Source organism: Cimex lectularius, unplaced genomic scaffold (genome assembly GCF_000648675.2).
Source record: "Cimex lectularius strain Harlan isolate CLEC.00 unplaced genomic scaffold, Clec_2.1 scaffold189, whole genome shotgun sequence".
Classification (NCBI taxonomy): Eukaryota; Metazoa; Arthropoda; class Insecta; order Hemiptera; family Cimicidae; genus Cimex; species Cimex lectularius.
Window position 1 is genome coordinate 673,572 of NW_019392780.1, and position 27,721 is coordinate 701,292.

The following is a 27,721-nucleotide window of genomic DNA, read 5'->3' on the forward strand; positions in this document are numbered from 1 at the left end:
ACAAAAGGGGAAATCGTAAAGCTGAGAACTTGTCAAATGTAGTCGTCCGACTTCACAGAGGTTTTTTGATGGTAGGGATCCGGGATAAGATAGAAAGTGGCCCGAGGCTCCCCCAGAGGCCAAAACACGACAGAACCGATCCCAATCTCGTTTCTTTGTTAGATCCCAGATATCTCACTTACACCATCGATTCACAAAACTTCCTCTTAGCCTTTCACAGTGGTACGCATATGCATTTATTGCACAATTCTTATCAATCTTATCAATCGATTCCATTAATTACTTAATAAACCATTTAATTTAGGCTTTCAATGGTTAAATGTGTTATTTTGGTACTATTACACACTATTACTATTATACAAGCAGGTCATTCAAATAAGATGTCTAGCTGTGCATGGTTTTTTTATTATTAACAGTAACGATATATTTTACAATTGACCAAAATGGCCATCATATCCTATTAAATTCTGTTCTTCGTACAACCTACGTCCCTAAGCTTGGTTACATGCTACCTAAACCAATAAACCAGCGCATTGTATTACTTCATATAGACTAATAAGTCTACTATCTACTTTGGGTAAAATTTTAGAAAAGCTCCTATTACAAAGAATTCTCCCAATCCTTCTATCAAAATTTAATCCCGGACCATCAATCTGGGTTTTCACTCAACTGCCCAACGGTAACATCGCGTTGTAGACATTATTTCCTCTTCCCTTGAGATGAGTACTTTCTGGGGTCTTTCTTGTACGCCAAGCATTTGATTGAGTTTGGCACCCGGGCTTACTATCTATGCTCAAGGACATTCTTCCCTCCACCTACTGCACAGTTACCTCACTGACCGATTTTTCCAGTCGTCGAAGGCAATTCCCTCTTCGCATATTTCGCGTCCATAGTGGTGTTCCTCAGACTGTCACTATACCAGGAGTACAAAGCTGACATTCCATTACACCCTGGACACCTTATTTAAGCCGATAATTCCAACATCAGGCGCATCCAAATTGCCTAATTCTTAATCTTACGAAAAATCCTTGATGCTCCATTTCATGTATCGAATCTAACTAAACATCCAGACTTAAATATTCCATTCGTCCAAGATGAAATCCGCTACGTTAACAACCACCGTAAATCATCACATCCAAAACCTCTCATCCCGACGAATTCCCTCGAACCCTCCTAGTCGACTGAACAGACGATGGCTGCGATATCTACGCATGACAGTGAAAGTGATATTGACATAAGCATTAATTAAACAGACAGCATTTTAGATTCATTACAAATAAGTATTTTTTCCACTCTTATTTTTAATTTTATATATATTGACTTTCTAATTGTTATATGTTACCAGTTTGAATGTATGCAAATAAATAAAAAATAAATTACTCCTCACTGACTTACTTCTTTGTAGTTGGTTTATTGTTTGCGAGTGGATGAACTAATGTTTAACTGATCACTTTATCTGGTTCTTCTACCTCGCTGGTTGCTTACATTGACTCATACTAGTTTCGTCTTCACGTCATCTTTAGTGAAGAACCTAGCGGCGACAGTAAGTCACCGTAAGTAACTAGCAAGAATAGAAGACTCATTAAGGTGATTAGTTTCGGTCAATTCAACGTTATTCATTGAAGATTTTTTCTACTATCTTTCGGCGGTATTTGATTAATTTGATTTTGTAAAAGGCTCATTATTTTTAAAATTATACTTTTGGTTCAACCAAATATTAAACGTATACCAAATACAATAAAAAGAGAGTTTAAAAATGATCACCTACAGAAATGAAAATTCGAGTTTTTATAGTGCTTCTAAGGAAAAAAAAAAAAATTATACTTTTTCTTAAGAACATAAAGGACTGTGTATAGAAGTATTGTATTCAAATGCATTGTCTGAAATTTTGATTGAACTAGTCTTTTAACTACGAAATTATCTACTTTCAATTTTGCCATTTTTAGATATATGTAGGCGTCTGTTTTACTGCAATTATTGTTTTTCATCAGTCGTCATGAAACAGTTGCACTAGCGTATTTTAAAAGACATCGTTCATTTGATAATTTTAAAAATAGTACAGGTAATATTCAAGTGATAGAATTGTCGTCGCCAGACCTCTCTTTCTTTGCATATTTTTTCTTATCTTTTTCGCGTTTTATTCTTTCTAATTTCTTTTCCTGGTTCTACAGCCAAGTTATATTGTTTTATGATATATTGATGGCCAACTCTCTCTCTTTTTTTATCCTATTGCTAGCCTCTCTGTACCTCTGGGCTTGGTCAATTGTGGATAAAATAACACAAATAAATACAAATACCCATCAACACAGAAACAAGATAAAAATCTGATGGTCTGGTTGGCATTTTCATTATCCCAGAGTATTCAATATTCTTGGGGGGGGGGGTAATAAATGTTTTTTTTTCTTGAAATGAAAAAACTACAATGAAAAATATTGTGTTTTATTTTAAATTTTTATTCTACACAAGTAAAATATATTTTTTGTTTTTGTTTTTCTATCCGTACATCTCATTGACTGTTTTCGCACTCACTGCCTAGTTGCCTGTCTTTATCATTTGCTTTGCTATTCCTCTCGCCCCACTCGGATTGGGCTTCCTAAACTGCCGAAGGCGTCCTTATCCCTACATAAATTGTTATTATAAACCGAAAGTAATGGGTTGGTGCAAAATTAATGCAGATTTTGACAATTTGTTTTATTTACGCAGGTACTTGTCATGTAAAGCTAAATCCTCAAATCTAATTTATGAATTATAATAAATACTTTAACTGATATCTTTTATACAAAACATTATAGTTAATTAATTGGTCAAGCGGACCACGGAATTAGTGAATTACAATTAATATTGAATTTTATAAGTGTGAGGATCTGCGAAGTAGATTTTCGTCAAATTTATGTGTACGAATTTAAACTTGGGCGAAGTGCAGCCCAAACTGCGCGTACTATCAATATAGTTTGTGGGGAGGGAAGAATAACGAATGCACGGTGCAGCGATGGTTTCAGAGATTTTAATCTCGAAGAAGGGAAAGGTAAAGAAACTCGACAAGTACCGAAGCCCAAAGAAATCGACGCTTTGAAGTGTGCACGTCTCTTCTGCTGCACCACCAAATTGATCGAAGCATCACTTACGATGAGAAATGGATTCTTTACTATAATAGGAGGCGAACAGGTGTTGGTGGAAAAAGTTGATGCGCCAAAACATTCCCGAAATCAAATCTGTACCCAAAAAAGGTTAAGGTGACAGTTTGGTGATGTACTGCTAGGGCTGTTCACTATAACTTCGTGAATTATGTTGAAACTATCACAACAGAGAAATATTGATTGACAGATATTGCGTAGAAATTGACAAAATGCACGAGAATGTGCGACGGTAAATGACGAATGTCCAGCATTGGTAAACCGTAATGGGCCGATTCTTCTTCACGATAACGCCGGGCCACATGTCGCAAGCCAACCCTGCGGAAACTTAGGATATAAAACTAACCCACCCTTCATATTCACCAGACCTATCACCGACAAACTTCCACTTTTTTAACCATTTTGTTCACTTCTTGAGGGATAACATTTTGAAAGAACGCGGCGAAGCCGAAAACACCTTCCCTGGCTTTATTTTGAGTCGAAATAATTTTTTTTTTGTCAGCGGAATAAAAGCGCTTATTACATTGGCATTATTACATACACGATTATTACATTATTGCGTTGATAAAGATGTATAGATTATGATGGAAAATTTATCTATTAAAATAATTCGAATAAATTTTTTTTATTTGATAAAAATTGTATATAGTTGTGACTTTTCCAAACCTGCTTTATTTTTGAACCAGCCCAATAAAAAGAACAATAGTAGAAGGCAATAAAAATCGCACTCTGGTTATTCACCATCTCTACTTTTTGTCATTTTAATTGTTTAACAGATGAAATTTACATAACTAACTATATTATTCATTCTGTAAGGATGCCGCATTTGCTTTCGAAGAATTTTCTTTGTTTTTATGTAACTCTTAAAAATTGTGCAGAATTTAAATAAGTTCCATATTAATCTACTCCCCAATTTTATTGAACTCCTTGTAATCCTGAGACGTGGCCAGAATGGGTTTTAATTTAAACATGATGCCGTTTATCTAAATGTAAACTATCTTATGCAGAGATTTTCCTGATTGCCGGTTAAATTTTGGAAATTCTATGCTAATAAGGATCGTAGATTAGCTTCTGCAGACTGTATCATTTCCCGCAGACCGCTCGCTTAACTCGGTTTAGTGCTTAATTGGATTTTGTCGTGCGGTCATTGGACGCAGGGATCCCTATAGGAAACGGATACGGATAAATCGTTACTTTTAATTGAAAAATTCTGGAACCCGATTTCAAACCAGGTGATACAATTAATTAAAATTTACTAATAATTTATTGGTTATTTATTGGGAAGATATTTTTATTTTACGAGAGTTGGTTATTAAATGTAACTAATCGTTTATCGACAAGCGCAATTTAATATCCTTTTTGTTCTTTTTTTTCTATTTTAAATATCAATTCGATACAACTTTTTAATTTTTTTTTTTAAATATTTGTACTCATAGTCGCCACATCCGAGTGCGATGGACTATTTAAATCCGGCAATAAATAAACGACGTTGTCTTGAGATTGTAAAAGTTCCCTGGATCTAAAAACGGAAACATTTTAGAGAATATCGTTCCCGACATAGTTGTAAGAACATTATTTGTATAAAAGCTTGAAAGCCCAAGTTCATAAAGTTTAAAAAACATTTTAACCTACTTTGCTACGTTGCTAGGTCAAAAGATATTTACTTTAATATCTACTATACCCATATTATGGCTAGCTGCCTTCGTAGGAAAGTAGGTTAAAATATTTTTTTACCAAGAAACAAAGTTTATATTTGTTTTCACTAGCACTATGGCTAGCATGCGCTCAGAGGATAAGAGAAGCCAGCCAACGCTGGGAATTAATTTCGGTTGTCGGGAACTTCTTAAGATGGACAATAGTGGAGGGGGCTTGAACAGTAAGGTTATGATGGGTCGAAAGTTTGGAGGATAACTCGAGTAAGCGAGAACGGATCAGTTCCGTAACAAAGGGAATCAAGTCTGAACAAGTAAGGTTAGAGACGTAGTGTGTAGCATGGAGAATTCTTCTGAAGACTTAATTGGAATGCTTGGATTAGTTTGATATTAGATGTCTTTGTGGTATCCCTCTGTCCGTTACGCTTGGTCGAGTGTTAGTTTGGTTAGTTTATTATTTACAGTTATGTCTGATATGGGTGGTAAAAGTCTTCGTGTCTATCGAAGTCGTCCGTTTTCTTGTCGCCTGTATCTTATGTGAGAATTGTACGGCAGTCTACTAAGTATAGTCTTGATAAGTCAACTTGTGCAATGTCTGTAGTTTCTTGCCGTAAACGTGTACACTATAGAGAAAAGCTGTTTATTTAACATGAAGATAAAATGTGTGCATTTGTCTTAGTTCAATTTCATTTTCCACATTTTAAACCATTCTTCGATGAGCTCAAGATGCTTCTGAATATTGGCAGTGGCTTGAGAGGAGATAAACTTGGGTTGTATTGGCAAGTCAGCAGTGTAAATAGTTTGGGATGGTATAAATAGTATATAGTATGGGACCAAGAATGCTCCCATACGGGACGCCAGCTTAAACATTCTTGTCTCTGAAAATTCATTGCCGCCAATGCGGGTCGACTGTTTTTTTATTTATTTACTTTTTATTTTACATCACAAAAAATGGTATTAACGTTGAAATGACTCCACCTGAGGAAACTCAACAGGGGTTTAGAACAGATAAACTACGCGTAAGAGCACAATATGATACCACGTTGTTAAATACTTATATTAGAACTGGAGAAATAAAATAAAGCTTTATAAAGTTTTTGTCGGTGTCTTCATTATTTCTCTACTTACACTGAGACTGCTGATATAGGCTGATAGAAGAGAAATTCAACTTTCCACCCGTTATAACAACCATTATGTTTTAGTAGCCTAATTGACCAAATTACTTCTTTCAATTGATTATTCTTTTTATATAAGGTCTCGGTTGAAATGAAAAAGTTAGTGTTAAGAGCGGAATTCGAACCCACGACCTTCGGCTCATACGCCGGTGCTTTAACCACTTGAGCTGTCGCGACTTCGATCCACTAGGACACAACTCCCCTTCTTCATTAGTCGCTGAGAATCGAACTCTGATTACAAGACATTTGAAAAATGGCAAAAAAGCGGGAAAATTAGAAAAAAAGGTTGTAGGCTGAGATGGAGAGTTGGTGTTCGACTGGATCGAAGTCGCGATAACTCAAGTGGTTGGACAACGTTGAATTTGGATAAACACTCAGCGGAGAAAAAGATCTTTTTAAAGAAATGCGTGATATATAGCAAAAAACGCTGAAAAAGAAATCCAGCAAATTTTTGTTTTTGTTTTATTGCCATGATAATTAGTATTCAAAGATTTGAATTGTGCTTAAAACAAATCTTTTCGTTTTTGAAACGGTTTATATATCTCATCGACTGATATGTAATAAACTCGAAATACAAGCTTAACAAAAGCAAAAACAATGTTTTAAAAATATATTTATATAACTTAAATTTTTCTCAGCTCACAAGTCTTATTAGCAAGAACACTGGGAACCAAATCTAATATTTTTGATCTAGAGTCACCAAAAATGTTTCATTAAAATCGATGGTTCCATGTCCGAAGCTTCCCTTAAAAGAAAATTTTACGGGCATGACAGCTAATTTAAATTAATTTTAGCTATCAAGTCTGTAACATAAATCAAAATCTGTTGCAAAAATTAGAAGATAAATAAACAAAGTCCTAAGAAAATTTGAAATGATAAACAACCAAACACTTAATAGAAGCGAAGAGATCGACGGAAAAATCAGGGTATATTGAACGGTCGTTGAAATAGAGTTTTTTTTTTTAAATTGGCAAGTCTTGTCTTTTTTCTATTTATATGTTTTAACAGATTTCGATTTAATCGACAATCTTTCCAATATCAATCAAAGCCCATGTTTTATTTATAGGGGGTAGTTAATCAATTCGCAGAACATGGATCTGATATCCAACAGTTCATTGAAGTGTAAAAAAGTCTTTAATATATCCTTCCCACCAACGGCTCTAAGTTGATATTGTGCAGTGTCAAAGGTAAATAGTCTTCACTATACAATAGTACGTCAATGTAAAAAGCCAAGCCGCGCCCTTCTTGTTTCAGCGCTTAATTTGCAGCAGCATGACAATTGCACTCCAAGGTTCAGGTCAGAATGTATGAATTTTCTGCTTCAACTGGTATTGCATAATTGGATTGACAGATGCTTAATCCAGTCACGACCCCTCTCATTGAACCCAGCCAAGCGTTTAGAAGTACGGACATACAACCCTGAGGCAACAAGTATGCCAAGTCTTTCGACTTTTTCTTTAATTAATTGCTGTCTCTTTTTTCTCTATCGCTCTCTTCCTTAAACGGCCGTCTACACTTCTTTCCCATGGTTTGAATCCAGATGCTCTATGAAAAAGCATTAATTTCGCCCGAACAAAGGTCGAATTTATAGCCATCTCACCTTAAATCGTGCAAGCACACATTCTCACTATATATATTTGCCTTGTGTAATTTTCCTCCATCGTGTGAATGTATGAAAACCTTTATACAACTATAAACGCTAAAGTGAAGATTCATTAATTATTTATTTTTGTACTTAATCAACTACTCTCTTAACTTGAAAAATAATCAGCGAAAAAACATTTTTACTTTCGTTTTGTATATATATTTTGCGTCCAATTCTGAAATCCCTAGAGCGTTGTAACTCGCAACCTCGTCTCATCGAAAATTAAACAAACTTAAAACAAACAAATTTAAACCCTTTCCAAAATAACATGGCTATGATTTAAATTTAGTTCAATATAGTTGACAGAATTTTGTCTTTATTCGGAGGGTTCGCAACATCAGAGGTCAATCAACCCTCAGGGTGTCAGTGATTTTGAACAAAAGACCAATCGTAACGGAGGTAAAGGGGTTGCTGGATTCGAACCGGGGACCTTTACCTTATAGCGATGAGCGCCGTGTCACATAAGATGTTGAGGCCATCGACCCCCTCCCCAACCCCTAAGAAAGGAAATATACCACTTTTTTATTTCGCCTATGCACAGTTTATACTTAGCTCCCATTCAAAAGTCCTTTCAATCCAATTTGCAAAATATGGCGCAGCCAGGTTACTTTTACTTTCAAGTCTCTCTCACCTTTTTTGCCTTCAGTAATATCTCTTTTTCTATTTCGATAGCCCACCCTACACACTACACTGAAAAGATTATAACGAAAGAGATAACAAAGAGACAGAGTAATGGGAAAACAAAGTAGATTGACGTTAGAAAATAAACTTACCCTTCTGGAGATGAACTTTTTTCTACCAAACAATCTAACCCGGATCGAACCGAAACATTTCAGTCCAAAGTTTTCCCATCATCGCCAATCTCCTTTCTACGTTTCTAATCAAACACTTCATAAAACATTCATTTGGTAAAAGATTCCAAAAGTTCCACAGTAAACATTCTGTTTACTCCAATCCTTCGGTAACTCAACAGAGGTCGCCTAATCCCCTACAATGATAGATAAAACAGTAGTGAAAAAGCCTGTAAATAACATATTTCATAAGCCATAATTATAAAAAGACGATAATTAAAAATAAATTAGTAGTAGTAATATGTATGTGTGTATATGTTTTTCGATCCTCGCCAGGTGATTTACAGACAGATTTTATCCTAAACAACATTTACCTATTATTAATTCATAAAACGTACAATAATAGTGTATAAACAAATATGGTATTTGTTACTTAAACACAATATGTTTTTATTTTACACCACAAAAATGATTTAACGTCTATGGAAACTTTCAACACACTAAACAACCTATCTTCGAGAATCAGTGTTACCCACAATTCATTCAATACTTACGGGGTCCGCTTGACCAATTAATACATGACAATTAATTAAGGTTTTTAGTTGAGATGAAAAAAAGTTAATGGCACTAGAGGGATTCGAACCCACGACCTTCGGCTAGATACGCCGCTACTCTACCACTTGAGGTCACGATAGCCCAAGTGGTAGAGCAGCGGCGTATCTAGACAAAGGTCGTGGGTTCGAATCCCTCTCGTGCCATTAACTTTTTTTCATCTCAACTAAAAACCTTAATTAATTGTTACCCACAATGTAACCTAAACATTCGATGCAGGGAAAAGCAGTTTAAATGTTTTACAACTCGATATATCATAACAAGGGGATTGGTACAACTGTTTAGTTAGTTCTCATAAGATTTTCTTTATCAAAGAAATCAGCAACAAAATTACTGGACGCAAATTAACGCTTTAATTTTAATTAACCTCACACTGAGTTAACCAACATAACCTACATTTTGCGCAAATCGATCTATTTGCCAGTTTACCTTAATAATATCCACCAAGGTGTGATTTACTAGGATTGTCGACAAACGTCTGAAGTGCAATCCCCACACACGATTATCAGGTCAAGAAATTATTGAGACCTTTTCATGATTTGTTGTCTCTGACATACCTCTCACAAATAAAATACTGAATAACACCTTAGTAAAGCCGATATTAACTTACAGACTGGATGTTCAGCCAAACATTGCAATACCCTTCATAACCAAATGCCAAATCCTCAGAAAAAATCCAAAAGACTCATTCCATGTACGCAACTAACGTGCCCATACAGACCTAACTATTTCTTTTTCCTCTTTATGTAATCCACTTCTGTTAGTAAGTTTCATAAAATTATGTTAAGCGCCATAAATCTTCAAATCCAAAAACTTTCACCTGGAAAGAATTCCCCCAAACCCTCCAAGCTGACTAAGGAGACGTTGGTCGCGGTATTTCCTATTTAGCGACAGTTAACGGGAGCAACACTAGACCTAATTAAACATAATTCAATGTACACTCATTACAGTTTCTACAGTACACTGCTGTGGGTGAGTTTCTTAACTCTTGTTTATTATTTCACATATGTTTATTATATATGTGTATATTTGTTCTCTCGTTTTTGTTTCGTCATTAAATGTAGTTTGTGGTATCTAGACTAAATAATATGAAAATAAAAATCTATTCTAGGAGAACAATTTTTATCACTAGCGTCAATCCATCGTTACCAATATCTTTCATATTTTATTCAAAATATAGTACAGTAAATTTTTATAAAATAAAAAACAAAAACTTGTTCCGTGATAACTATTTTATCACTATCATCAATTTATCTTTTCCGATAACTTCTATATTTGATTCAAAACATACTTACAGTAGATTATTATAAAATAAAAAAACTTGTTCTATGTGAACAATTTTATCACTGTAATTCATTCATCGTAACCGATAATTTTTATATTTCATTACGAATTATCATCCACTTTACATTTCAGCTAAAATATACTTACAGTAAATTTTTATAAAATTTAAATGCGTGGTAATCACTGACCGTTAGTCAGTGATTATTCGAAGATCGTGAGGTGCGGTCTGGTGTGACGTAGGTTTTAGAAAAACATTTTCTTTATCGTGCCAACGTTTCGAACTTAATCGAGATCATCTTCAGGGCTCAAAGTGCCTGTTTTCCGTGTTGCGAGTGCCTATTTTTTTTAGTTTAATGTAAAGATTAAATAAATATTTATATCGAATATGAATTTTCATTATCTGTTTAAGTGTGAGTCGTGTTGGGAGAATGAAACATCTGCACGGAAAACAAACACTTTGAGCCCCAAAGATGATCTCAATAAAGATCGAAACGTTGGCACGATTAAGAAAATATTTTTCTAAAACCTACGTCACATCAGACCGCATCTCACGATCTACGAATAATAAAATTTGTAATAAAAACTTGTTCTATGATAACAATTTTGTCACTATCATCAATCTATCTTTACCGATAACTTCTATATTTCATTCAAAATATACTTATAGTAGATTTTTATAAAATTTAAAATAAAAACTTGTTCTATGATAACCATTTTAACACAATCATCAATTTATCTTTACCGATACCTTCCATATTTCATTATGAATTTTCCTCTTTAGCTTTCATTCAAAACATATTTACAGTAGATTTTTATTGTTTTCTTTTGAAACAAATCTCTCGCATTGAGCGTAATAAAATCTGATGGCGCGTTACGTTCTGAGAATATGGTGGGTGGGTTTGAATAATAGAACAATGTTTGCTGCCTCAGCTTATTCCAGTAATGCCGCTTTTACCTGATTACTCGTCGAGTTGTATTAACAGTATTTGATGAAATTTACCATTTCATTTTTAGCTTCTTTTCAAATACTTTTGAGCGATGTTCAGCCTTGGAATGAATTTAGTAGGCTTACTTGCCATTCAGTGTGGATTGTTGCACATAATCCAAATAATTGTGATTTTGCCTCATTGAAAACAAATCACGTAAAGAATTTTATAGTTGTTTTTCTACCAATGTAATTTTATGACTTTATATTTGATATATTTCAACAAACTATCTCGTGAGATAAGACCTTCATAATTATTTTACAAATAGTTTTTTCATTGGTGCACGAAAACCTTTAGATTTACTTTCTATTATCTTCGAATGATCTGTTAAAAATAAAAATTACTTCATTAAAATCGCCCGTTTCATAACTATTATCAAAAATCGTTTTACGTGATTTCCCTTTCTAAAAATAGTCGACTCGTCTAAAAGAAATAGTCAAAGATAGCCGGTTCGCCCTTAGAGACGAGATCTAAGATTGGCGGTGTTTTCCGATTTCAGGGCCTTGACCGACTGCTTTCTCCCGACGGAAACACCGGCAAAAGACGCCCAAAATTACAATTATTATACTTGAATCAATCGGATAGGGAAAGAAGTTATTCCTTTTTTTCTCCCCGTACGACGGCTACTCACGACTTCTTACGACATTCCGGACGCATGAACGGTCCGGATAACGAGGAATATTTAGTGCCAGCGAATCCTTTGATTCGTCTTTGCTGATAACGCCTTCTTTCTTTTATTCTTTATCTTTCCTTCTTTCTCACACTTTAGCTAGTGTCTAGGCCATAAATCTTCTTCCGCCACTCCTTCTACAATTTCTGCTTACTTCTTTCTCACTGCTAAAGGTCAAATACGTATTGTTGTTGGAAATAGAGAAAGTGAGTTAATTAAAAGCTGTATCAAAGCACAAATCGTTCTCAATTTGGATTTATATTAGGCTAGGATAATTGAAAAAAAAATTCTTAACTGTAAATTGTGATAATAAAAGAAGAGAAATATGCAAAATTATATAATAATTAAAAGCGAAATTGTTCTCAGGAGATAGTACAAACAGATGAAATAAAACGATATCTTTATGAAAACGGTAATTAAAACTTTTCAAAAATGAAATTGATGAGTACGCCAAGAGATAGTGAGATAGAGACGCTAATGATAATGATGATCAATGATGCTTTCTAGGCAAATGATAAAACCGAAATTTTAGATCCTCAATCTGCACAGTTTAATTATTCTTAACAAGACAATGAATTAAAAGCTCTGTTTACAACGCGGTAAGCCTCCGGAACGCCAAACAGCTACTGATTTTATATTAGTGAAAGAGAATGTTAGGTATAAACAAAGCTTTAGATTCAGAGACACAAGGGATTAACCATCCGTTCTCGACTTGTTGAACCGTCGAGGCTGTATTTGTTATTCTGTTTCACCGTACTCAGATAATTACAATAGGAAAATTTAAATCAAAATTGGAATCAGAGCCACTGCGGTTTAATGGAATTTGTTACTTAACTAAGGCAATCCAACTTCTTACAATCATTAACAGCACTGGAACAACATTATATTTTCCTTTTCTAACTTTACTGCATGATTATAGTCTCATTTAAGCTTATTTTTGTCTGTCAGTATTCTCTCTTTGGAATTTTAATAGAATAAAAAAAAAATCTCAGGAGTAAAAGTGCTATGGGTCAAATAACCGTAATTTTCGAGTTCAAGTCTATCACTGTTAATGTTATATTTATTTCTGTAGAATGTGGGGTAATCATTACATCCTTTATGGATTATTGTATACCCTGTTCTGCATTCAAGTCATTTTAAATTTATTATTATCTTTCAATTAATTATTCTTTCTGTGTAAGGTGTTGGTTGAGATAAAAAAGCCAGTGTCACGAGCGGGATTCGAACCCACGACCTTCGGCTAAATACGCCGCTGTTCTCCCACTTGAACTATCGTGACTTCGATCCACTCGGACACCAACTTCCAATCTCAACCCCACCTTTTGAATTCTCCCTCCTTTTTGCCATTTTTCAAATGTCGTGTAATCAGGATTCGATTCTCGGCGACAAATGAAATGGCCACGGAGAGCTTTAGTGAAGATATGCTCCGTTTTACTTATTAAATCCATTATATGTCGTGGTCCGATTGACCAAATAAATTTTTTCAATTAATTAACCTTTATGTAAGGTGTTGGTTGAAATAAAAAAATCCCGCTCGTGACACTGGCTTTTTTATTTCAACCAATACCTTACATACAGATTAATTAATTGAAAGAAGTTATTTGGTCAATCGGTCCTACAAATATAATGGATTATTATTATCCTTGATTCCAGTGCTGTTATTTATTAGACGGCTGTGTCCTACGTCCCAATTTTCGTCCCACAATGACCTGTCAAACAAACTTGTTAAGATTAACTTTTTTGTTATTTGATATTTCCTTTTGTTGTCTACAAAAGATCCAACAATGAAGGCGGCGATGAGCCGACTTACAGACCAAAACAGCGACGACTGGCAGAGACTTCGGCTTTGTCTGTGTAATATTTTTCGCTTCGTTTTCTACTTCAAAAAATATCTGGTGGATTGGATCCCATTCACAAGAAGGATTCACGTCTGTCAAATGTGTAGTATAAGCACCAATGCTATGGATTAAGTTCGGTATATTTGGATTGCGGAGTCTTTCCATTGGTGGCGTCATTCATGTGGTAGCATTCACTCACTATGGATGAGTCATCGTACGGTTAAACGGCCATTGGGACTCTGGAACAGAGGGCTGCTAGGTGGTTTACAATTACATCCTAAACGGTAGCTAAACGGCTTTTTTAACACGCTATTCAGCAGTACAGACAGTTAATTCTATACCTACGTAAAACCCGCTCCCCATTTTTGCATTGTTATTAGAGAGATTTTGCATTACGTTTCCGTTATTTCAAGGTCACCGTTATAGTTAACGTGTAGTGTAGTAATTAGTGACCGTTAGTCGATGATTATTTGGAAATCGTGAGATGTAACATTGTTAAATTTAAACAATGTTTGTAAATCCCAGGCCCTGAAGATGATCTCAATAAAGATCGAAACGTTGGCACGATAAAGAAAATGTTTTTCTGAAACCTACATCGGACCAGACCGCATCTCACGATTTCTGAATAATCATCGTTATATTTAACATCTTTTATACAATGTTAACAGTTTTTAAGAATTTTTACATATCGGATTTTAACCACTAACGCTAAATTTCCTGTGGGGTTTGTAGTAGTTCAGGTTGTAGTCGTGTCTTGCAAGTTTGTAAACAAAGGCACCGTACACGTATGTCATGGATTTACTCTTGATTGCTAACGACCTTATAGTTGTAGAAGGTCTAACGTACAAAGTAAACATTAATTACCGGGAGATTCGGGGCAAGTTTTGCTAATTGAAATTGAGGACCAAAAGCGTCAAAAACTCTTAGAAAAAACTTTAGCAATTTTAGGAAATATTAAAATACTGCAGTGCAGTTTGTTATATAACTACTCATTATAACCACATTCTATATTTGTCTCTTAGAATTTTAGATTTTAAATTGTATTTAGACGGGTCTATTTTACACAATTGTTGGAGATTTATTGAAGGAAACAGGTAAAACGTTGTTGTATTTTCTAACTATCCCTCCGGCTTGTAAGTAAATAAAACAGCTCAATATTTTAATGTTGGAACATCAAATATGGTGTTCATCCATTCATGCATTCTTAGGCACTCGGGAAACGTGAAAACTTGTACGAATTATAAAATGTTAATTGTAAAATAAACTATTTTATTATATTGCTACATATATAATATTGTTTTAAAGGTTTAGGCTGTAATAATGTTGCATAAAAAACATCTGTGATCCTCGATGAAGATCAAGATTGTGCGGTCTTCCATAGAAAAGCCTGGCCGAACCAAACCACACCACATTCATAGCCTCTCCGGAGGGAAAATTTTGCGAGGATATATCACTCTTTTTTTTTCTACACAGGCCGTCAGAAAACCTCAATCGAAATCTTCGGAAAACAAGATTTTAGTCCAAACTTGCTTAGATCAATTGATGCGATTTCCTCCGAAACTAAACTGTTCTGTGCCTTGTCAGAAGTTCTGAACCAGTGGCAGGTCTTTTCGCAAGCAATCCGGCTTCTGAAAGTCTTCGTCTTACAGTGCTTAAACTAAAGTAAATGTTTAGGTAGAAATGCTCCAAATTCCAGCCCCTGCTACTTGGGAATGGTTGCGGTTTAGTGCAGAGGCTCCTAGCGGGAACTTAGAGAAGAGGCTGCTCTTCTATCTGTGACCTTCGCCGGTACACTTGCGTACATCGTTATAAACCTCACGGGATACGAAGGATCGAACCATCGAAGCGTATAGCGTTGAGGACGCTTAGACAAGGCTGACGGAGTCCCTTAAATACGCGAGAAGTGGCGGATGGGAATGGATAGTGGTCGGATGTGTAACGTTGTGTAAGTATGTAATGTAAACGAATGGCGACCTTTACCGAAGGCAGTCTCTTCTAGGAGGTAGTTAGCAATTCTACTTTAATCAAACCCGCGGCCGAAGCGGATCCGGAAGTTCTTACGCAGGAGGAGCCCCAATATGTTGGAGATAGAGTGACCTTCTCTATCTAGGGAGTGCGCGGGAGGCCAGGCTGATGTATTTCGGCTTAGGTAGCCCTTGGCGCGCGACATACGGTTCGGTGCTTAATACGAACCCAACCACTCGGAATGGGCAAGCGGGGAGCGAGGTTCGTCTTGACCCCTCAGGGCTGGGACAGCTTCTACACCAACGCTGCGGCATTAACACACATCAGTCTTATGCGGAAGTGCGTCAGCTCTCATCTCGAGAACCAAAACGTCCGATAAGGCCTAATCGGCCAGGTGCGGACGTTAAAGATCCTCATTGTCCTTTTAAGGCCATCCGAGTATTTGGGAAACTATTGCTTAAACTGAAAGTAACATTTCTAACTTGTTTACGTCGTTGCTTGATGTCAACACTGATAGATTGTCGATTATGGAGTACATTCGAAACAATAAAACGATCATCTCTCTTAGATGACACGATGCCGATCTGATCCATGCCTTCTTGAGTAACCTACAGTATATCTTGGTAGCGATGGAAGACCCTTCGGACTGTTGTTCTGGCTAAATACCCTAGCCACATACCTTTGACTTCTTCTACATCCTCCAATAATGGCGAATAGCCGAATCTGTATCACTTAAAACCATCACTCAAACAAATTTGCAACTTAAAAATGGTACAACTTAAAACATTCAAAACCACCGGAACGTCAGAAAGATGCTTTACAGATAAACCATCAAAGAAGACGTTGACTATTCAAAGATTCAATTACAAAATCCAATTGTATAAAAAGGACGTCTAATCATTTCAAATGGACCAAATATCAATGGAGGATTGCTTAAGAGATATTAAAAATATTAAGGGTGGCCACGTTTTTGCTTCTGTGTATGTGTACTTTTTCGTTATATTTATTACTTATTTTAATGTAAATCAAATTAAAAGAAATAAAAAAAATTCATGTTTTAATAAAAATATTTAATTATGGCGATTTGAAAGAAAATTCACCAAACACCGGAAAATTATTTAGTGATTGATTAAAATTTAACTAACAATTGTTTATCAGTCCTTGAGTATGTATTAAATGTAAAAGACATAAAATACAAAACTGCAAAAAATATGTAGGTAAATGCCGAAAATTCCAAACAAATGCAGTAACATGCTGGTTTAATTTCTCATTGTCTAAAATTACGAAACTTTAATAATTGGTAAAAATTTTATTTCCCAGAATCGCATAACAGATAGAAAGGCTACAGTCGATTGTATAGTTTGTAGAAAGAAAGTTAATAAACGGAGAAAAATTAGGTTGTTATGTCATTTTAACAACTCCAAATCAAACATCAGTTTAACTTTAAAATATCCTGTACTGTTTAATACAATTTTTAAGCCTTAATAATTTTTGGTGACTTGTAATCATGATAGGAGGAATTTATGAATATTTTTTTATTTTATTCCACGAAACTGAACCCTTTTAAAATTAAAAACAACTGAAGAAGGGGAGCGGAAAGCATCCCGAAATTGATACATGTAAATAAAAATATTTTTATGGAATTGTATTTCAGTTGCCTCTGTGTACAGAATAAAATAAATAATAAGATAAAAAATAAAATATAAATACAACCTATTGAAGAAAAAGTAACAATAACGGTATTATAAATCAGACTTATGCACGCCTATTTTATGTTTAAATAAATATTACGAGTTGGGAGAGTTACCTCGTGACGGGCACGTTCCTGTAAAACAACCATAGCCTGGGTAGAGAGGCTTCAAACTCGGACGGCAATCGCTTCAGCCCGTCCGAGTTCGTCAACTGGGACGTCTGATCAGAGTCAGCGGTTTTCGCCTCATGTATACGGAATGGTCTAGAACGGCCTAGCCAGTATGTACAAAGAGGATCTGTATGTAATTTGGCACACTCCGGGGTGAAGGAGATTATGCCTATCTCGTCTGTACCGACTTCCTGAGCGTGGTTTCGGCTATTCGTGACAGGTTCTCCATGGACCTTCTCACCCTGCTCTAATTAGAGAAATATGCTGAATTGGAGCGTCTTGGAAAATCGGTAGTAGTCGCCGTGGTGCAACGGATGGGATGCGGAAGTGCTCCAGATAGATTCACGGCGATCCGGCCTGGTGACGCTGTACCACGAGCAGTTAAGAACGCAATAAACAAAGTCAGTTGGCTAGACGTCCGAACAGCTTTCGCCTGTCAAAAGCACGACTGAGCGATGGTCCCCGAAAGTCTAAGACGCATGGAAGAGATCGTGTACATCATTTGCGGATATACCATAACCGATTAACACAGGGACTCCTGCTTGGGAGAGTGGGTTGTTGGATCCCATGTTCCGATTTTTAAGTCAAGTGTAACGTCAACTGTAGATATTTTAAATATTACATAAATTATTGTTTGCACTACAGTATGTATGGATGTATATATTTGTTTGTGTTAATGAGTGAGAGGGCCGGCGGCGTAATATAGAGGTCTCACAGTGCTTTTTCTTATTTTTATTTATTTTCTTTCAAACGAGGGTATGCTCATTGTTACATATGTTGTGAATTGTCTCTGGCAATCCAACAAGGTTAGACAGACCAGGGACGATCATGTGTTCAGAAATCTTCAACAACAGTGATTTTTGTAATTACTATGATAAATACGTTTATGTTTTAGTGGTCTAATTGACCAAATTACTTATTTCGATCAATTATTTTTTTATGTGAGGTCTCGGTTGAGATGAAAAAGTTAGTGTCACGAGCGGGATTCGAACCCACGACCTTCAGCTCAATAAGCAGCTACGTATTACCACTTGAGCTAATGACACCCACGACCTTCGGCCGGGGTTCCGAATCCCGCTCGTAACACTATTTTTTCCATCTCAACCAAGACCTTACATAAAAAGGATAATTAATTGAAATTATGACGAAAGTTCATCCCGTCATTTCATGCGTTCCATTATTATAAAAATATAATGGAAACCGTTGTTTATGCAGTGCTGTAATAAACCAACATCTGCAGTTTTACACGATTTTATTTTTAAAAACGTTTTCAAGGGGTTACTTTGTCAGAAATATCTTAGATCCGTTCTCCTTGGGGTACAATTAATTTGATAGCAAATTCTTAGTAATTTATCGGTTCGAGCGGTGTCCGCGACCTCTGTGACTTAAAATCTTGCGGGACAATTGGACCAGAAAAATTCGTGATTGTATTTCGCAAAGAATCGGCTTGTTGCCACATTGCGGGTCGCAATCCACCCCAGCCTTGGGTTGTTCTAATTAGTGTCGGGGGTTGAGGAGATGTCCGTCCGTCGGACCTCGTGATCGCCCTTGATCGTAGCCGGACGGGCTGAAACATAAACGGGATTGAAGCAACACTTTCACGTCGGATCTTTATCGAAAACGAGAGGGTGGCCGGTGTAAAAGCACTCCTCTCCGCTTTTATCTGGCCTAGCCGAGAGCTCTCATCATTCTCTTCCCCACTGTGATTGTCTCGGAAAAATCCGTCATACTCGTAACTGAATAATTGCTATGAATCTAAACCGTTGCCCGGTCGTGCCTACACTCAAACCGTAGCAAAACTCAAACGTCGGTTCCGCCTTTCTGAGTTATATAATCTGCCATTTTGATTAAAAAATGTTCCCACGAAAACAATTCTTTACTTCGAAATTTACATTACACAAATTATTACATAGAAATTATATTCGAGAACCTTTTACTTCTCAATTCCGTATTAGTTTTGTATATTTTGCGTACTCTCTTACTTTCTGCTTGCTCATCTCTCAACGCCTCAGATTTACTTTCTTATCACTCTTTCTTTCTCTCTTTTTGTTCTCCTCTAGTTCTAGTTCAACATTTTTTTATAAATCCATTTTATGTTTTATCCATTGTTCAAATTTTTTATAAGTTCACTAATTTCGTGGTCCGCTTGACCAATTAATATATTACAATTAATTAAGGTTTTTAGTTGAGATAAAAACGTCAATGGCACGAGCGAGATTCGAACCCACGATCTTCGGCTGATTTGCTTTTGAATTTGGATTGAAAAAGGAGGGAAAATTAAAAAGTTGTGGTTGAGATGGGAAGTTGGTGTCCGAGTGGATCGAGGTCACGATAGCTCAAGTGGTAGAGCAGCGGCGTATCTAGCCGAAGATCGTGTGTTCGAATCCCGCTCGTGCCATTGACTTTTTTTATCTCAACTAAAAACCTTAATTAATTGTAATATATTTTTTTATAAGATTCATTCTTATTAACATCGTTTGCATGATAAATTTAAAATTTTGAATATACTGGTTAAATTTAACAACTATTCTCTTCTTTTTTTTATAGGGGTATTTGCGGGAAAAACACAAAGGCAGAAAACTTTTATTTTTTTGAATAGCTTCTTATGAACCAAACAGCTTCGATCTAACTCTCCAGGATAGCGGGATCCGAACAGGGGCTTCCAAAAGGCAAGTTACTTACTTATCAATGTACATTCCTTGAAATGTTTGTGGAGTTGAATTCAACCAATTTATATATTTATGATAGTAAATTAATTGCTCATGGTAAAGAATGACTTGAGGAATAAATCATTTATTTTATTTTAGAGAGAATGTTTAAACGATCTATCAGAAAACCTTAAAAGAACGTAAAAATATGGGGTGAACAGAAGTTAATCTCACCCTGTATTAAAGTTAGGTGATATTCAAATAATGGCAATAGTAACTACTGTAAAAATGCAACCTTGGTGACAAAAACCACAATAGTTTTACAATCAATTCCTGAATTAATTAATTACCATCAATTAACTAATTAATTATACCAACAGTTTAAAAACTACAATTAACAACATATATGTATACCATGGCTTTAGCTAACCTTTACCACTATTTGTTTATTGTAACGGGTATTTCGTGTATAATAATTTACTCTTAGAAATTATTCGTCATAAATCTATTCGTAACTCTTGGGCTCTTCATTTTTGAAACTTTTAAAAATTGTTAAATTTAAAATTAGTACAAAATTAAATTTTCAAGCTCATGGGAAAAATTCTTGGTAGAATTTGGCAAATTTCATAACAACTTGCAAAAAAGAGTAAAAATCAAACAAAACACATAAAAAAGAGACAATAAACATAATGAACAACCAAGTTTCGTTGAATTTTTATTTTTATTTTTTTTTTGTCTGGGGTTAGTAAATTATTTCGTCCAATTATGCCGATTTGGTGTTGAGTAGTTTTAAAAATTTTTAGTGTTTGCTTTTTAACAAAAATTAAATTGACAATTCTAGAAAGGAGGATACGAACCCGACTTCTTAAAAGATATTTAACGCTCTTTCCAACGCTTTTTTTGGATTCTCCCAAAAATGGATAGCTCAAAAGCTAAGAGTAAATTTATACGAAAACGTAGATAGTCAAAAAAAGTAAAACGTTAGGAGTACTTTAGTGCGAATAACTAACACAGTGTTTGGCCGGGGCGAAGAAGGGGCTAAAGATGCCGCCGGAAGACCCCATGACACTTCTCAACCTGTTCACCCAGCGGATATAAACCTATTAATTAGTACGTAGAAGGATAATGGAGCAACCGCTGGGCTCGTAAAAATAGATATAATGCTGCCAAACTGTGGCAGGTTATGAAAGACGTCGGTCCCTGGCTCACAGAGAAACGGTTCGAGAAGAGAAAAAGCTATACTGACAAAAAGTTCATAGGTCATAGAAGAAGTTCTTACCGGCACCTTTTGGCCGGAAAGAGACTGTGTAAGCGCCCATTATGCAAGGAAAAGAATAGCAGTCGAACACTTTTTTAATTGTACAAGGCTTCACATATGTAGGCAATATTTTGGCATAATGTTAGAGATGTGCGTAGTTCCGGCACAGCAAGGGGCACAGACCTCTGTACGAGCACCTCAGGGCTACAGAGATTTTTAAATATACATCGTGTTTGAGTTGATTTATGTGGAATATGTGTTAATTTATTAGAATGAAGGTAATTTATTAGCGTGAAAGGTTGTTGTTGTTTAACCGAGCCCCGAGGCATATCGAATACTCTCGGGTGGACTGGAGAGTAAAAGTAACTTATTTGCGAGAATGTACTTAGTTCACTACGGCCCGAGGAATATCGAGTACTCTGGGGGGAGTGAATGTGACCAGAATTTTATATCTATAATTTATATCTGGTGGTTTGTTTATTGGAAATAATGAAATTTTTTTGGCAACAATGGAGTACGTGCAATTATGTGCCTAATGCCTAAAAAGAAAAATAAGTAACATAAAAACCTCAGCTGATGGCCGGCCCCTAAATTTTCCAAATTATTATTATTATTTAATCCACTCTCTCTCTCTCTCTCTCTCTCTCTCTCTCTCTCTTTCTCTCTCTCTCTTTCTCTCTCTCTCTCTCTCTTTTCTCTCCCTCACCCTCACCCTCTCTTCTCATCATTCTCTTCTCTCTCACACCCATTCTTTCTCTTTTTCTTTTCTCTCCCTCAATCTCATCTCTCTTTCTCACTCTCTCTCTCTTTTCTCTCCTTTACTCTCTGCTCTCACTTTCTCTCTCTCTTTCTCACACACACACACACTCATTCTCTCCCACTCTCCTTTTCTCTCTTCTCTCCCTCACCCTCTCTTCTCATCATTCTCTTCTCTCTCTCTTTTCTTTCCCTTACTCTCTCTCTCTCTCNGTAGCGGAATGCTACAGAGGTAAACAAACAATATCATTTGGAAGAGGATTAATAAGTGTTGACATTCATACAAATGAGTAATCCTGTAAACGTAAACAGAATATTTTATATAGATTTTTTTTAATGAAAACTTAAAATCCTGCATTATTTTCCGGACAACCCAATAGTACGGAGTATCACCTCCTGTTGCTTTGATCACCGCTTGCATTTCATATGGCGTCTATTTTATGAGGTTTTGTATGCAGTGCTGTGGAATATTTTCATTCTCCTCGAACAGCGCAATTCTTAATTCCTCCAAATTTTGTGGGAGATTTTTTACCCCTTACTCGTCCCTAAGGTGTTCGATAGGATTTAGGCCGTTACTACATACTGGCCATTCCTTACATTGAATTGGAGCCTTTCCACGTAGACTCAACGATCCTAGCTGTGTTGGGCCTTGCATTGTCACGCATAAAAATAAAACCGTCGTCAATTAGAGGGATGGAAGGAACAACTAATGATAGAACATCTTCACTGTACCACGCAGCTGTTATGATCCCTCGATGAAGATCAAGTTTGAGCGACCTTCCATAGAAAAGCCTACCCAAACCAAACCACAGACCCCTAGCTTCTATGTAGTGAAAGTGTTGCGGAGATCCGTCTATCAGTCGTCAGAAGACCTCAAACAAAACCTTGTCTCATTCGAAAACAAGATTTTAGTCCAATCTTGCTTATACCAATTGATGTTATTTCTTGAGAAACTTTACCGAGCTGTTCCTTGCATTGCCAGAAGTTCTGGTCCACAGCCCTTCTCGCAGGTAATCTAGTCTTCGTCTTACCGTGCGTAAACTGATTAACATTTCTAACTTGTTGAAGTCGATGCTTGATGTCATCATTGATAGATTGCCGATTACGGAGTAAATTCGGAACAATAAAACGATAATCTCTGAGACTCGATAGCGATCCATGCCTTCTTGTGTAACCTACAGTATCTTGGTAGCGATGGAAGACCCTTCGGACTGTTGTTCTGGCTAAATACCCTAGCCACATACCTTTGACTTCTTCTACATCCTCCAATAATGCCGAATAGCCGAATCTGTATCACTTAAAACTATCTCTCAAACAAATTTGCAACTTGAAAATTGATCAACTTGAAAAATTCAAACCATCGGAACGCCAGGAAAATGCTTTGCAGATAAACCAAAAAAGAAGACATTGACTATCCAAAGATTTATTTACAAAATCCAATTGTAAACACAAGTGGGATATTTCTATCTTTTTTTATATACATCTAACCCTTTCAAATGGACCAAATATTGTTGTAACAATGGAGGATTGTGGTCACATATGTTGACTTCTTCCACCTAGGAACTATGATTTTGCATGTTAAGCGAGACCATTTTTTTGCCTCTCAAGGTAGATGAACAAAAACGTGTCGTACACTTTTAATCATGTTATAAAACAATATTTCGATTGGAAAAAAACACTTGTCCGTGTTGTTGCATTTGGAATATGCATTATAAGGAAAAATGTGCGGGCCTAAAAGATAAGTTAACACCAGTGTCAGATAAGTAAGAAATAATTTCTTTAAATATACATCTATATTATCATAAAATAAATGAATACTGTAGTATACTGTAATGAACGAATTCTAATGCTTCACACGTGCTGATAACTTAAATATTCATGTAGATAATAAGATAACGGAAATAAAAGAGAACGTATTGAAAATAAACTCGGATTTGATTTAGGTCTTAGATTAAATGCAAGTAAAAGCAATTTTATACTATCTGGATAAGTGTGGCCTCTTAGGAATTCGTAACGCCTCCAACATTATTGCTGTATGGTATGAATAAAGGAATTTGAAAGCACGTTGGGAAACTTAAAAACAAAAAGAACTATATCTTTTTGTTTTCTAACGTTCCCTGTTTAAAACATTCAGTATACTGTTGTGTCATTGTTATTTTATTATAAAGTTATATTATAGTTTACAATTGATTAAATAAAGTTGAAATCTTTCATTAAAAGAAAATTATTTTTCAAAAAGGCGATTAATATATTTTAATTGTTCATTCATTATATTACTTGGCAATTATAAGAAAAGTGCCTTAAAACTTATCCACGTAAAGCTAACACGATTGCTTTTTTTAATCAAGGATTTTGTGTGTGCATAACTGAATAAAGCTGTAAAAACTTATTATTGTTAATAATTTCAATTAAGTATTCTTTGTATGTAAAGTCTTGGTTGAGATAAAAAAAGTCAGTGTCACGAGCGGGATTCGAACCCACGACCTTCGGCTAAATACGCCGCTGCTCTACCACTTGAGCTACCGTGACTTCACGGCGGAATTAGCTGAAGGTCGTGGGTTCGAATCCCGCTAGTGACTCTGACTTTTTTATCTCAACGAAGACCTTGCATAAAAAGAATAATTAATTGAAAGAAGAAACTTGGTCAATTGACCACTAAAACATAAATAGATTGTTAATAATATAGCTAACAAATTGGGGCTTTGTGCTTCGACATCAGGCTGCAAAACGTTCTCTTAGAAGTTTGATACATTTTTTCCTTTTATTTGTTTTTACAACCGTAAAATAATTAAAACAGAATTCATCCAGGGGTGAGCTTCAAATAGAAGAAGAAGCTCACTTTTCCAATTTTCTTCGTCAAAATGTTGGGACATCACGTGTCCATATGCGCTTAAGTCGCCGGGGAGGATTATCTGGGATGGTAGAGGACCTGAGTTAACGAAATATCATTGACATGTGTGGAAAGGGTTTATGGACACTTTTTTAATATGTTTATACTATTTCTTGTAAAAAGGGATGGCTATGTATTATTAATGTCTACGCGCAGGGTGAGGTTTGATACATAAAAAGAAGGAGGGTTAACAATGTTTCTTAGGACTTTGACTGGAATCTGGGACCAGGATAACTGGATGTTGGGAGTTGGAATGCTTGGCTCACCCCCAGATTTTGAAATCTTAAGTCCTTACATGTTATCTTTTGCAGTTTGGATTGTCCGTTTATTCGTTTCGTATTAGCTTTGTGTGCGGATTCCAGGGTTTGTCCAAGTAAAGTCCCGAATAACTTACATGTTCGAAAGTAAACAGATGATATTGCCATACGCCTGAGTGTTAATTTAATATATTGGCTCTTCGTTGTATTTATTTTACTTCTCCAATCTTTGGACGAAACCTCGAAAGACTTCAAATGGTTTTGAAGGTTTCGTATATGGGGTTGCACCTTTAAGCTGGGAAATGATTGCTGATTTACGTTTTATTATAGAACGTATAACAGAATATGAAGTGTGCTCGTTTTCGATCGTTTTGTTCCTCCTATCCTTGCTGATTTGGTCGGTCAGACCCATCACCGAAAAAATAAAACGATTTCTCCGAAAACTGGAACTGGATTTATCATAGTAATAACGCGCAGGCTTAAATCTGGGCTGGAAATGTAGTATTTAAATCGGCTGAACGTGAAGTAAATGTAGTCTGTGAACCCGTAGAAAGATCAAACGCCGCCGCGCAGACAGCTCGTTAGATGGAAAGGCTTAATTGTAAATCGGCTAAATCAAATTGTACGAAAAGGCACTTAACTGGGAAGGATGGAAATGACAAATGACAAACAAAAATAACCGAGAATTTATCAAAACATTATAGTTTATTTTTAAAATAAAAACTAAATATTTCTGATATAAAAATCTTAATGAGGAACAAAGGCTTTTTTATTTATGTTCAATAGCCTATTTCTTTCATTATAAACTTTATTAACATATCATCGAACGACATCACCTATCTGTACAAAAAATCTCAAGTAATTTTGCTCCCCCCACAATTAATGGCCTACTTTATTGAAAATTAAATTTACAAACTAGCTCACATCTATATTTCCATGACATTTTACGAAGTGTTTTCCTACAAAAATGTTTAAATCTTCTTCAAAAAGAAGAAAGTTTTTGTCACAAAATTGCATCCTTTTCTCAGTCAAAATTGGGTATCTTCCCATGAAAAGACTAATATATTGTGATTCTTCTCTATGAAAAGTAATGCCTGTCGCAAAAAGAAATCTGTTAATAACAATCATTACTGATCCACAACAAACAATGTTTGCAGTCCAGCAACGTAAATCTATCCTGCAAACAAAACTAAATGTACAAAAATGACTGCAATAGAAAGAAATCCGTGTAACAACGACTTCTTTAAATAAAAATTCATGAAAAACAATTATCGCATCAAAAATAAATCAATTAAAAACTAAGACTTAGAAAACGACGACGTTATTTTGATCTTGATCTTTCTCGGGACGATGGGAGGACATCTTCGGCCAGTTTATTGGCACGATTGACGATGCAATTACTAATTAAATGTGTTTGGTAGTTAGAAAAATGATATGAAATGAGTTTAACATTAGACCTCTGTGCCAAACACTCTCAAATGCTTTTCGTACGTCAATACGTACCATCCCAACGGGCGCTTTTACATTTAAATGATGGATAATCGTGTATACATCAATCTGGCCAACTGCATAAAAGTAGAATGCATGGGACTCAAGCCAAATTGGTAAGGCATAATGTCATTTTCATATAAAACGTGCCTAATTCATTGCAGCACTATCTCTGCCAATCTTTAGAGTACAAAGGAGTGATATTGGGCGATAGACATCAGTCAGGGTATCTTTACTAGGTTAGTAATAGGGATGACTTTTAAAATCATCCCTGTTCCTAAAGAGCCTTCTGTAAATTAAAGCGTGCACTTGCAAACACCCTATGGTATGGTATGATGAAAAAGGATACTAGAAAGGGGGTTTGCACTCCCCAGGCACTGCAGCCTTCTGGCTTATTGTACCTTCCTAGTTCCTTAGTTCAGTGCAATAGACTCAATCCTTTTCCATAGAAGTATCAGGTCATTGACTGTCGCTGCTGCAATTTGATTCCCTAAGTTTTCTCCGTACGTTCGGAAATCTCTATTGAGCTGTTGCTTCGCATTCGAATATGGGTGGGTGTTTCCTCCTCCTCATTACATAATCTGCAAATGGGATCATCGTTGTATATACCCATGTTGTTTAGATGTTTTCTCAGATGCCACTGACCGGTTAGTAGTCCTACCCGTCCTCCGAGTTTGGCTCTCTCCAATTGCAGCTGCTTTTGCCAGTCTTGGTGAGGGTTGTTTCATCATAAGTTTACTGTGTCTAGCACCGCTAGAGTTTATCTTTTTCTCCTTTTGTTTTGTTTCGATTCATTCTGCGATGGAGGATT

At 35.9% G+C, this 27,721-nt stretch overlaps 1 long non-coding RNA gene across 1 annotated transcript in view; it reads left to right on the forward strand.

Annotated features, from left to right (window-relative positions):
- The window catches only part of LOC106666967, a 51,535-nt gene extending 31,258 nt beyond the window's left edge, over positions 1-20,277 (forward strand). The window contains exon 3 of the long non-coding RNA XR_001340500.2: positions 20,161-20,277. This is a non-coding gene — a long non-coding RNA (uncharacterized LOC106666967). The remainder of the gene's footprint in view (positions 1-20,160) is intronic.
- The last annotated feature ends 7,444 nt before the right edge of the window (positions 20,278-27,721 follow it).